Source organism: Idiotropiscis lumnitzeri, chromosome 11, assembly GCF_059441095.1.
Source record: "Idiotropiscis lumnitzeri isolate Australia: NSW breed Sydney's pygmy pipehorse chromosome 11, RoL_Ilum_1.0, whole genome shotgun sequence".
Classification (NCBI taxonomy): Eukaryota; Metazoa; Chordata; class Actinopteri; order Syngnathiformes; family Syngnathidae; genus Idiotropiscis; species Idiotropiscis lumnitzeri.
In genome coordinates, this window is record NC_142401.1 from 20,939,012 (window position 1) to 20,950,353 (window position 11,342).

Below are 11,342 nucleotides of genomic sequence, written 5' to 3' on the forward strand. Positions count from 1 at the left end.
TATACACCAATAACATGGGGGGGCGTTCACTGCTATCCACCCATGGTCATGTACAATTTATTTGACATTATTTAAATTAAATTGGAATAAATGGAAGAATAAAGTGGAACTAATAAAATAAGAACCAATGATATAACCAGTGAAGCTAAAAAAAATGAATGAAGCTTCTCCACACCTGCTAATTGCCACATTAACTATACTTCCCTTTATTGCATTCAGTAAACACCATTTTTTAAAAATTGATTCATTACCTTTTTATTTAGTAAAACTCACTGCACCAACCCAACCGGATCGGGTCATCTGTCTGCTACACCTGTAGACTACGAGAGTCCCCTTTTGGTCTTAATGTGGAGCTCCGGAGCCACACTCAAGTCTCCAGACAAGCATTTGCAAATTGCCACAAGCATTTGCGAGTCGTCCACGGCGAGACTGTAGCAACACCCAAAGGCAGGGGACGCTGAATGTTGGCATTTTGTGCTCTCAGCCTGTCAGGCGAATATGTGGAAATTTATAAAAAAAGCAGCTCGCATACTTGCTTACATTTGTCAAAGTTTTTTATTTTTTTTTGCGGTGCAAAAGCATACAGCACCTGGTATTCCCAGGCGGTCTCCCATCCAAGTACTAACCAGGCCCGACCCTGCTTAGCTTCCGAGATCGGACGAGATCGGGCGTTCTCAGGGTAGTATGGCCGTAAGCGACAATTTCTTTCAAAATTTTGCCTTTTATACATGTGGTCTTTATTGTGGCAAATCAATCCAAAAATACGTAACAAGAATCTGAAACTATAACCACAGTCACAAATGTGTAACAACAATCTACAATGCATGATTGAAGTCACAGATATATGACAAATATCAGCAAATGTGTACAATGATTTGTTGGCACATACACATGGTTAAATGCGGACAAAAATCCGTAGATGGGCGACCTGTAAAAACGGGACCTTTTGATTGGCTGTGTTCTTACAGGTGACGTTTGCTACAGTCCTGCCGCGGACGACTCGCAAATGCGTGTGCTGATTTGCAAATGCGTGTCAGGAGACTTGTGTGTGGCTCCGTAGCTACACGTTCGGACCACATGGGGGCACTAATATTATTCCAGCCCCGTACCACCAATATATCCACCAATAACATGGGGGGGCGTTCACTGCTATCCACCCATGGTCATGTACAATTTATTTGACATTATTTAAATTAAATTGGAATAAATGGAAGAATAAAGTGGAACTAATAAAATAAGAACCAATGATATAACCAGTGAAGCTAAAAAAAATGAATGAAGCTTCTCCACACCTGCTAATTGCCACATTAACTATACTTCCCTTTATTGCATTCAGTAAACACCATTTTTTTAAAATTGATTCATTACCTTTTTATTTAGTAAAACTCACTGCACCAACCCAACCGGATCGGGTCATCTGTCTGCTACACCTGTAGACTACGAGAGTCCCCTTTTGGTCTTAATGTGGAGCTCCGGAGCCACACTCAAGTCTCCAGACAAGCATTTGCAAATTGCCACAAGCATTTGCGAGTCGTCCACGGCGAGACTGTAGCAACACCCAAAGGCAGGGGACGCTGAATGTTGGCATTTTGTGCTCTCAGCCTGTCAGGCGAATATGTGGAAATTTATAAAAAAAAGCAGCTCGCATAGTTGTTTACATTTGTCAAAGTTTTTTATTTTTTTTTGCGGTGCAAAAGCTTACAGCACCTGGTATTCCCAGGCGGTCTCCCATCCAAGTACTAACCAGGCCCGACCCTGCTTAGCTTCCGAGATCGGACGAGATCGGGCGTTCTCAGGGTAGTATGGCCGTAAGCGACAATTTCTTTCAAAATTTTGCCTTTTATACATGTGGTCTTTATTGTGGCAAATCAATCCAAAAATACGTAACAAGAATCTGAAACTATAACCACAGTCACAAATGTGTAACAACAATCTACAATGCATGATTGAAGTCACAGATATATGACAAATATCAGCAAATGTGTACAATGATTTGTTGGCACATACACATGGTTAAATGCGGACAAAAATCCGTAGATGGGCGACCTGTAAAAACGGGACCTTTTGATTGGCTGTGTTCTTACAGGTGACGTTTGCTACAGTCCTGCCGCGGACGACTCGCAAATGCGTGTGCTGATTTGCAAATGCGTGTCAGGAGACTTGTGTGTGGCTCCGTAGCTACACGTTCGGACCACATGGGGGCACTAATATTATTCCAGCCCCGTACCACCAATATATCCACCAATAACATGGGGGGGCGTTCACTGCTATCCACCCATGGTCATGTACAATTTATTTGACATTATTTAAATTAAATTGGAATAAATGGAAGAATAAAGTGGAACTAATAAAATAAGAACCAATGATATAACCAGTGAAGCTAAAAAAAATGAATGAAGCTTCTCCACACCTGCTAATTGCCACATTAACTATACTTCCCTTTATTGCATTCAGTAAACACCATTTTTTTTAAATTGATTCATTACCTTTTTATTTAGTAAAACTCACTGCACCAACCCAACCGGATCGGGTCATCTGTCTGCTACACCTGTAGACTACGAGAGTCCCCTTTTGGTCTTAATGTGGAGCTCCGGAGCCACACTCAAGTCTCCAGACAAGCATTTGCAAATTGCCACAAGCATTTGCGAGTCGTCCACGGCGAGACTGTAGCAACACCCAAAGGCAGGGGACGCTGAATGTTGGCATTTTGTGCTCTCAGCCTGTCAGGCGAATATGTGGAAATTTATAAAAAAAAGCAGCTCGCATACTTGCTTACATTTGTCAAAGTTTTTAATTTTTTTTTGCGGTGCAAAAGCTTACAGCACCTGGTATTCCCAGGCGGTCTCCCATCCAAGTACTAACCAGGCCCGACCCTGCTTAGCTTCCGAGATCGGACGAGATCGGGCGTTCTCAGGGTAGTATGGCCGTAAGCGACAATTTCTTTCAAAATTTTGCCTTTTATACATGTGGTCTTTATTGTGGCAAATCAATCCAAAAATACGTAACAAGAATCTGAAACTATAACCACAGTCACAAATGTGTAACAACAATCTACAATGCATGATTGAAGTCACAGATATATGACAAATATCAGCAAATGTGTACAATGATTTGTTGGCACATACACATGGTTAAATGCGGACAAAAATCCGTAGATGGGCGACCTGTAAAAACGGGACCTTTTGATTGGCTGTGTTCTTACAGGTGACGTTTGCTACAGTCCTGCCGCGGACGACTCGCAAATGCGTGTGCTGATTTGCAAATGCGTGTCAGGAGACTTGTGTGTGGCTCCGTAGCTACACGTTCGGACCACATGGGGGCACTAATATTATTCCAGCCCCGTACCACCAATATATACACCAATAACATGGGGGGGCGTTCACTGCTATCCACCCATGGTCATGTACAATTTATTTGACATTATTTAAATTAAATTGGAATAAATGGAAGAATAAAGTGGAACTAATAAAATAAGAACCAATGATATAACCAGTGAAGCTAAAAAAAATGAATGAAGCTTCTCCACACCTGCTAATTGCCACATTAACTATACTTCCCTTTATTGCATTCAGTAAACACCATTTTTTTAAAATTGATTCATTACCTTTTTATTTAGTAAAACTCACTGCACCAACCCAACCGGATCGGGTCATCTGTCTGCTACACCTGTAGACTACGAGAGTCCCCTTTTGGTCTTAATGTGGAGCTCCGGAGCCACACTCAAGTCTCCAGACAAGCATTTGCAAATTGCCACAAGCATTTGCGAGTCGTCCACGGCGAGACTGTAGCAACACCCAAAGGCAGGGGACGCTGAATGTTGGCATTTTGTGCTCTCAGCCTGTCAGGCGAATATGTGGAAATTTATAAAAAAAGCAGCTCGCATACTTGCTTACATTTGTCAAAGTTTTTAATTTTTTTTTGCGGTGCAAAAGCTTACAGCACCTGGTATTCCCAGGCGGTCTCCCATCCAAGTACTAACCAGGCCCGACCCTGCTTAGCTTCCGAGATCGGACGAGATCGGGCGTTCTCAGGGTAGTATGGCCGTAAGCGACAATTCCTTTCAAAATTTTGCCTTTTATACATGTGGTCTTTATTGTGGCAAATACTTCAATCCAAAAATACGTAACAAGAATCTGAAACTTTAACCACAGTCACAAATGTGTAACAACAATCTACAATGCATGATTGAAGTCACAGATATATGACAAATATCAGCAAATGTGTACAATGATTTGTTGGCACATACACATGGTTAAATGCGGACAAAAATCCGTAGATGGGCGACCTGTAAAAACGGGACCTTTTGATTGGCTGTGTTCTTACAGGTGACGTTTGCTACAGTCCTGCCGCGGACGACTCGCAAATGCGTGTGCTGATTTGCAAATGCGTGTCAGGAGACTTGTGTGTGGCTCCGTAGCTACACGTTCGGACCACATGGGGGCACTAATATTATTCCAGCCCCGTACCACCAATATATCCACCAATAACATGGGGGGGCGTTCACTGCTATCCACCCATGGTCATGTACAATTTATTTGACATTATTTAAATTAAATTGGAATAAATGGAAGAATAAAGTGGAACTAATAAAATAAGAACCAATGATATAACCAGTGAAGCTAAAAAAAATGAATGAAGCTTCTCCACACCTGCTAATTGCCACATTAACTATACTTCCCTTTATTGCATTCAGTAAACACCATTTTTTTAAAATTGATTCATTACCTTTTTATTTAGTAAAACTCACTGCACCAACCCAACCGGATCGGGTCATCTGTCTGCTACACCTGTAGACTACGAGAGTCCCCTTTTGGTCTTAATGTGGAGCTCCGGAGCCACACTCAAGTCTCCAGACAAGCATTTGCAAATTGCCACAAGCATTTGCGAGTCGTCCACGGCGAGACTGTAGCAACACCCAAAGGCAGGGGACGCTGAATGTTGGCATTTTGTGCTCTCAGCCTGTCAGGCGAATATGTGGAAATTTATAAAAAAAGCAGCTCGCATACTTGCTTACATTTGTCAAAGTTTTTTATTTTTTTTTGCGGTGCAAAAGCTTACAGCACCTGGTATTCCCAGGCGGTCTCCCATCCAAGTACTAACCAGGCCCGACCCTGCTTAGCTTCCGAGATCGGACGAGATCGGGCGTTCTCAGGGTAGTATGGCCGTAAGCGACAATTCCTTTCAAAATTTTGCCTTTTATACATGTGGTCTTTATTGTGGCAAATACTTCAATCCAAAAATACGTAACAAGAATCTGAAACTATAACCACAGTCACAAATGTGTAACAACAATCTACAATGCATGATTGAAGTCACAGATATATGACAAATATCAGCAAATGTGTACAATGATTTGTTGGCACATACACATGGTTAAATGCGGACAAAAATCCGTAGATGGGCGACCTGTAAAAACGGGACCTTTTGATTGGCTGTGTTCTTACAGGTGACGTTTGCTACAGTCCTGCCGCGGACGACTCGCAAATGCGTGTGCTGATTTGCAAATGCGTGTCAGGAGACTTGTGTGTGGCTCCGTAGCTACACGTTCGGACCACATGGGGGCACTAATATTATTCCAGCCCCGTACCACCAATATATACACCAATAACATGGGGGGGCGTTCACTGCTATCCACCCATGGTCATGTACAATTTATTTGACATTATTTAAATTAAATTGGAATAAATGGAAGAATAAAGTGGAACTAATAAAATAAGAACCAATGATATAACCAGTGAAGCTAAAAAAAATGAATGAAGCTTCTCCACACCTGCTAATTGCCACATTAACTATACTTCCCTTTATTGCATTCAGTAAACACCATTTTTTAAAAATTGATTCATTACCTTTTTATTTAGTAAAACTCACTGCACCAACCCAACCGGATCGGGTCATCTGTCTGCTACACCTGTAGACTACGAGAGTCCCCTTTTGGTCTTAATGTGGAGCTCCGGAGCCACACTCAAGTCTCCAGACAAGCATTTGCAAATTGCCACAAGCATTTGCGAGTCGTCCACGGCGAGACTGTAGCAACACCCAAAGGCAGGGGACGCTGAATGTTGGCATTTTGTGCTCTCAGCCTGTCAGGCGAATATGTGGAAATTTATAAAAAAAGCAGCTCGCATACTTGCTTACATTTGTCAAAGTTTTTTATTTTTTTTTGCGGTGCAAAAGCTTACAGCACCTGGTATTCCCAGGCGGTCTCCCATCCAAGTACTAACCAGGCCCGACCCTGCTTAGCTTCCGAGATCGGACGAGATCGGGCGTTCTCAGGGTAGTATGGCCGTAAGCGACAATTCCTTTCAAAATTTTGCCTTTTATACATGTGGTCTTTATTGTGGCAAATACTTCAATCCAAAAATACGTAACAAGAATCTGAAACTTTAACCACAGTCACAAATGTGTAACAACAATCTACAATGCATGATTGAAGTCACAGATATATGACAAATATCAGCAAATGTGTACAATGATTTGTTGGCACATACACATGGTTAAATGCGGACAAAAATCCGTAGATGGGCGACCTGTAAAAACGGGACCTTTTGATTGGCTGTGTTCTTACAGGTGACGTTTGCTACAGTCCTGCCGCGGACGACTCGCAAATGCGTGTGCTGATTTGCAAATGCGTGTCAGGAGACTTGTGTGTGGCTCCGTAGCTACACGTTCGGACCACATGGGGGCACTAATATTATTCCAGCCCCGTACCACCAATATATCCACCAATAACATGGGGGGGCGTTCACTGCTATCCACCCATGGTCATGTACAATTTATTTGACATTATTTAAATTAAATTGGAATAAATGGAAGAATAAAGTGGAACTAATAAAATAAGAACCAATGATATAACCAGTGAAGCTAAAAAAAATGAATGAAGCTTCTCCACACCTGCTAATTGCCACATTAACTATACTTCCCTTTATTGCATTCAGTAAACACCATTTTTTTAAAATTGATTCATTACCTTTTTATTTAGTAAAACTCACTGCACCAACCCAACCGGATCGGGTCATCTGTCTGCTACACCTGTAGACTACGAGAGTCCCCTTTTGGTCTTAATGTGGAGCTCCGGAGCCACACTCAAGTCTCCAGACAAGCATTTGCAAATTGCCACAAGCATTTGCGAGTCGTCCACGGCGAGACTGTAGCAACACCCAAAGGCAGGGGACGCTGAATGTTGGCATTTTGTGCTCTCAGCCTGTCAGGCGAATATGTGGAAATTTATAAAAAAAAGCAGCTCGCATACTTGCTTACATTTGTCAAAGTTTTTTATTTTTTTTTGCGGTGCAAAAGCTTACAGCACCTGGTATTCCCAGGCGGTCTCCCATCCAAGTACTAACCAGGCCCGACCCTGCTTAGCTTCCGAGATCGGACGAGATCGGGCGTTCTCAGGGTAGTATGGCCGTAAGCGACAATTTCTTTCAAAATTTTGCCTTTTATACATGTGGTCTTTATTGTGGCAAATCAATCCAAAAATACGTAACAAGAATCTGAAACTATAACCACAGTCACAAATGTGTAACAACAATCTACAATGCATGATTGAAGTCACAGATATATGACAAATATCAGCAAATGTGTACAATGATTTGTTGGCACATACACATGGTTAAATGCGGACAAAAATCCGTAGATGGGCGACCTGTAAAAACGGGACCTTTTGATTGGCTGTGTTCTTACAGGTGACGTTTGCTACAGTCCTGCCGCGGACGACTCGCAAATGCGTGTGCTGATTTGCAAATGCGTGTCAGGAGACTTGTGTGTGGCTCCGTAGCTACACGTTCGGACCACATGGGGGCACTAATATTATTCCAGCCCCGTACCACCAATATATCCACCAATAACATGGGGGGGCGTTCACTGCTATCCACCCATGGTCATGTACAATTTATTTGACATTATTTAAATTAAATTGGAATAAATGGAAGAATAAAGTGGAACTAATAAAATAAGAACCAATGATATAACCAGTGAAGCTAAAAAAAATGAATGAAGCTTCTCCACACCTGCTAATTGCCACATTAACTATACTTCCCTTTATTGCATTCAGTAAACACCATTTTTTTAAAATTGATTCATTACCTTTTTATTTAGTAAAACTCACTGCACCAACCCAACCGGATCGGGTCATCTGTCTGCTACACCTGTAGACTACGAGAGTCCCCTTTTGGTCTTAATGTGGAGCTCCGGAGCCACACTCAAGTCTCCAGACAAGCATTTGCAAATTGCCACAAGCATTTGCGAGTCGTCCACGGCGAGACTGTAGCAACACCCAAAGGCAGGGGACGCTGAATGTTGGCATTTTGTGCTCTCAGCCTGTCAGGCGAATATGTGGAAATTTATAAAAAAAGCAGCTCGCATACTTGCTTACATTTGTCAAAGTTTTTTATTTTTTTTTGCGGTGCAAAAGCTTACAGCACCTGGTATTCCCAGGCGGTCTCCCATCCAAGTACTAACCAGGCCCGACCCTGCTTAGCTTCCGAGATCGGACGAGATCGGGCGTTCTCAGGGTAGTATGGCCGTAAGCGACAATTTCTTTCAAAATTTTGCCTTTTATACATGTGGTCTTTATTGTGGCAAATCAATCCAAAAATACGTAACAAGAATCTGAAACTATAACCACAGTCACAAATGTGTAACAACAATCTACAATGCATGATTGAAGTCACAGATATATGACAAATATCAGCAAATGTGTACAATGATTTGTTGGCACATACACATGGTTAAATGCGGACAAAAATCCGTAGATGGGCGACCTGTAAAAACGGGACCTTTTGATTGGCTGTGTTCTTACAGGTGACGTTTGCTACAGTCCTGCCGCGGACGACTCGCAAATGCGTGTGCTGATTTGCAAATGCGTGTCAGGAGACTTGTGTGTGGCTCCGTAGCTACACGTTCGGACCACATGGGGGCACTAATATTATTCCAGCCCCGTACCACCAATATATCCACCAATAACATGGGGGGGCGTTCACTGCTATCCACCCATGGTCATGTACAATTTATTTGACATTATTTAAATTAAATTGGAATAAATGGAAGAATAAAGTGGAACTAATAAAATAAGAACCAATGATATAACCAGTGAAGCTAAAAAAAATGAATGAAGCTTCTCCACACCTGCTAATTGCCACATTAACTATACTTCCCTTTATTGCATTCAGTAAACACCATTTTTTTAAAATTGATTCATTACCTTTTTATTTAGTAAAACTCACTGCACCAACCCAACCGGATCGGGTCATCTGTCTGCTACACCTGTAGACTACGAGAGTCCCCTTTTGGTCTTAATGTGGAGCTCCGGAGCCACACTCAAGTCTCCAGACAAGCATTTGCAAATTGCCACAAGCATTTGCGAGTCGTCCACGGCGAGACTGTAGCAACACCCAAAGGCAGGGGACGCTGAATGTTGGCATTTTGTGCTCTCAGCCTGTCAGGCGAATATGTGGAAATTTATAAAAAAAGCAGCTCGCATACTTGCTTACATTTGTCAAAGTTTTTAATTTTTTTTTGCGGTGCAAAAGCTTACAGCACCTGGTATTCCCAGGCGGTCTCCCATCCAAGTACTAACCAGGCCCGACCCTGCTTAGCTTCCGAGATCGGACGAGATCGGGCGTTCTCAGGGTAGTATGGCCGTAAGCGACAATTCCTTTCAAAATTTTGCCTTTTATACATGTGGTCTTTATTGTGGCAAATACTTCAATCCAAAAATACGTAACAAGAATCTGAAACTATAACCACAGTCACAAATGTGTAACAACAATCTACAATGCATGATTGAAGTCACAGATATATGACAAATATCAGCAAATGTGTACAATGATTTGTTGGCACATACACATGGTTAAATGCGGACAAAAATCCGTAGATGGGCGACCTGTAAAAACGGGACCTTTTGATTGGCTGTGTTCTTACAGGTGACGTTTGCTACAGTCCTGCCGCGGACGACTCGCAAATGCGTGTGCTGATTTGCAAATGCGTGTCAGGAGACTTGTGTGTGGCTCCGTAGCTACACGTTCGGACCACATGGGGGCACTAATATTATTCCAGCCCCGTACCACCAATATATACACCAATAACATGGGGGGGCGTTCACTGCTATCCACCCATGGTCATGTACAATTTATTTGACATTATTTAAATTAAATTGGAATAAATGGAAGAATAAAGTGGAACTAATAAAATAAGAACCAATGATATAACCAGTGAAGCTAAAAAAAATGAATGAAGCTTCTCCACACCTGCTAATTGCCACATTAACTATACTTCCCTTTATTGCATTCAGTAAACACCATTTTTTTAAAATTGATTCATTACCTTTTTATTTAGTAAAACTCACTGCACCAACCCAACCGGATCGGGTCATCTGTCTGCTACACCTGTAGACTACGAGAGTCCCCTTTTGGTCTTAATGTGGAGCTCCGGAGCCACACTCAAGTCTCCAGACAAGCATTTGCAAATTGCCACAAGCATTTGCGAGTCGTCCACGGCGAGACTGTAGCAACACCCAAAGGCAGGGGACGCTGAATGTTGGCATTTTGTGCTCTCAGCCTGTCAGGCGAATATGTGGAAATTTATAAAAAAAGCAGCTCGCATACTTGCTTACATTTGTCAAAGTTTTTAATTTTTTTTTGCGGTGCAAAAGCTTACAGCACCTGGTATTCCCAGGCGGTCTCCCATCCAAGTACTAACCAGGCCCGACCCTGCTTAGCTTCCGAGATCGGACGAGATCGGGCGTTCTCAGGGTAGTATGGCCGTAAGCGACAATTTCTTTCAAAATTTTGCCTTTTATACATGTGGTCTTTATTGTGGCAAATCAATCCAAAAATACGTAACAAGAATCTGAAACTATAACCACAGTCACAAATGTGTAACAACAATCTACAATGCATGATTGAAGTCACAGATATATGACAAATATCAGCAAATGTGTACAATGATTTGTTGGCACATACACATGGTTAAATGCGGACAAAAATCCGTAGATGGGCGACCTGTAAAAACGGGACCTTTTGATTGGCTGTGTTCTTACAGGTGACGTTTGCTACAGTCCTGCCGCGGACGACTCGCAAATGCGTGTGCTGATTTGCAAATGCGTGTCAGGAGACTTGTGTGTGGCTCCGTAGCTACACGTTCGGACCACATGGGGGCACTAATATTATACCAGCCCCGTACCACCAATATATACACCAATAACATGGGGGGGCGTTCACTGCTATCCACCCATGGTCATGTACAATTTATTTGACATTATTTAAATTAAATTGGAATAAATGGAAGAATAAAGTGGAACTAATAAAATAAGAACCAATGATATAACCAGTGAAGCTAAAAAA

The 11,342-nt window shown here is 42.2% G+C and overlaps 10 non-coding genes across 10 annotated transcripts; all 10 read right to left on the bottom strand.

Moving 5' to 3' along the window:
* Nucleotides 1-577: 577 nt before the first annotated feature.
* LOC148328249 (5S ribosomal RNA) lies at nucleotides 578-696 on the bottom strand. Its single transcript, XR_015846008.1, has one exon. It is a non-coding gene; the product is annotated as a 5S ribosomal RNA (ribosomal RNA).
* Nucleotides 697-1,695: 999 nt separating this feature from the next.
* LOC148328250 (5S ribosomal RNA) lies at nucleotides 1,696-1,814 on the bottom strand. Its single transcript, XR_015845895.1, has one exon. It is a non-coding gene; the product is annotated as a 5S ribosomal RNA (ribosomal RNA).
* A 999-nt stretch (nucleotides 1,815-2,813) lies between these two features.
* On the bottom strand, nucleotides 2,814-2,932 carry LOC148328251 (5S ribosomal RNA). Its single transcript, XR_015845897.1, has one exon. It is a non-coding gene; the product is annotated as a 5S ribosomal RNA (ribosomal RNA).
* Nucleotides 2,933-3,930: 998 nt separating this feature from the next.
* On the bottom strand, nucleotides 3,931-4,049 carry LOC148328252 (5S ribosomal RNA). The gene has a single exon (XR_015845898.1). It is a non-coding gene; the product is annotated as a 5S ribosomal RNA (ribosomal RNA).
* Nucleotides 4,050-5,051: 1,002 nt separating this feature from the next.
* LOC148328253 (5S ribosomal RNA) lies at nucleotides 5,052-5,170 on the bottom strand. Its single transcript, XR_015845899.1, has one exon. It is a non-coding gene; the product is annotated as a 5S ribosomal RNA (ribosomal RNA).
* Nucleotides 5,171-6,172: 1,002 nt separating this feature from the next.
* LOC148328254 (5S ribosomal RNA) lies at nucleotides 6,173-6,291 on the bottom strand. The gene has a single exon (XR_015845900.1). It is a non-coding gene; the product is annotated as a 5S ribosomal RNA (ribosomal RNA).
* A 1,003-nt stretch (nucleotides 6,292-7,294) lies between these two features.
* On the bottom strand, nucleotides 7,295-7,413 carry LOC148328255 (5S ribosomal RNA). The gene has a single exon (XR_015845901.1). It is a non-coding gene; the product is annotated as a 5S ribosomal RNA (ribosomal RNA).
* Nucleotides 7,414-8,411: 998 nt separating this feature from the next.
* Nucleotides 8,412-8,530, bottom strand: LOC148328256 (5S ribosomal RNA). The gene has a single exon (XR_015845902.1). It is a non-coding gene; the product is annotated as a 5S ribosomal RNA (ribosomal RNA).
* Nucleotides 8,531-9,528: 998 nt separating this feature from the next.
* On the bottom strand, nucleotides 9,529-9,647 carry LOC148328257 (5S ribosomal RNA). The gene has a single exon (XR_015845903.1). It is a non-coding gene; the product is annotated as a 5S ribosomal RNA (ribosomal RNA).
* A 1,002-nt stretch (nucleotides 9,648-10,649) lies between these two features.
* On the bottom strand, nucleotides 10,650-10,768 carry LOC148328258 (5S ribosomal RNA). The gene has a single exon (XR_015845904.1). It is a non-coding gene; the product is annotated as a 5S ribosomal RNA (ribosomal RNA).
* Nucleotides 10,769-11,342: the final 574 nt, after the last annotated feature.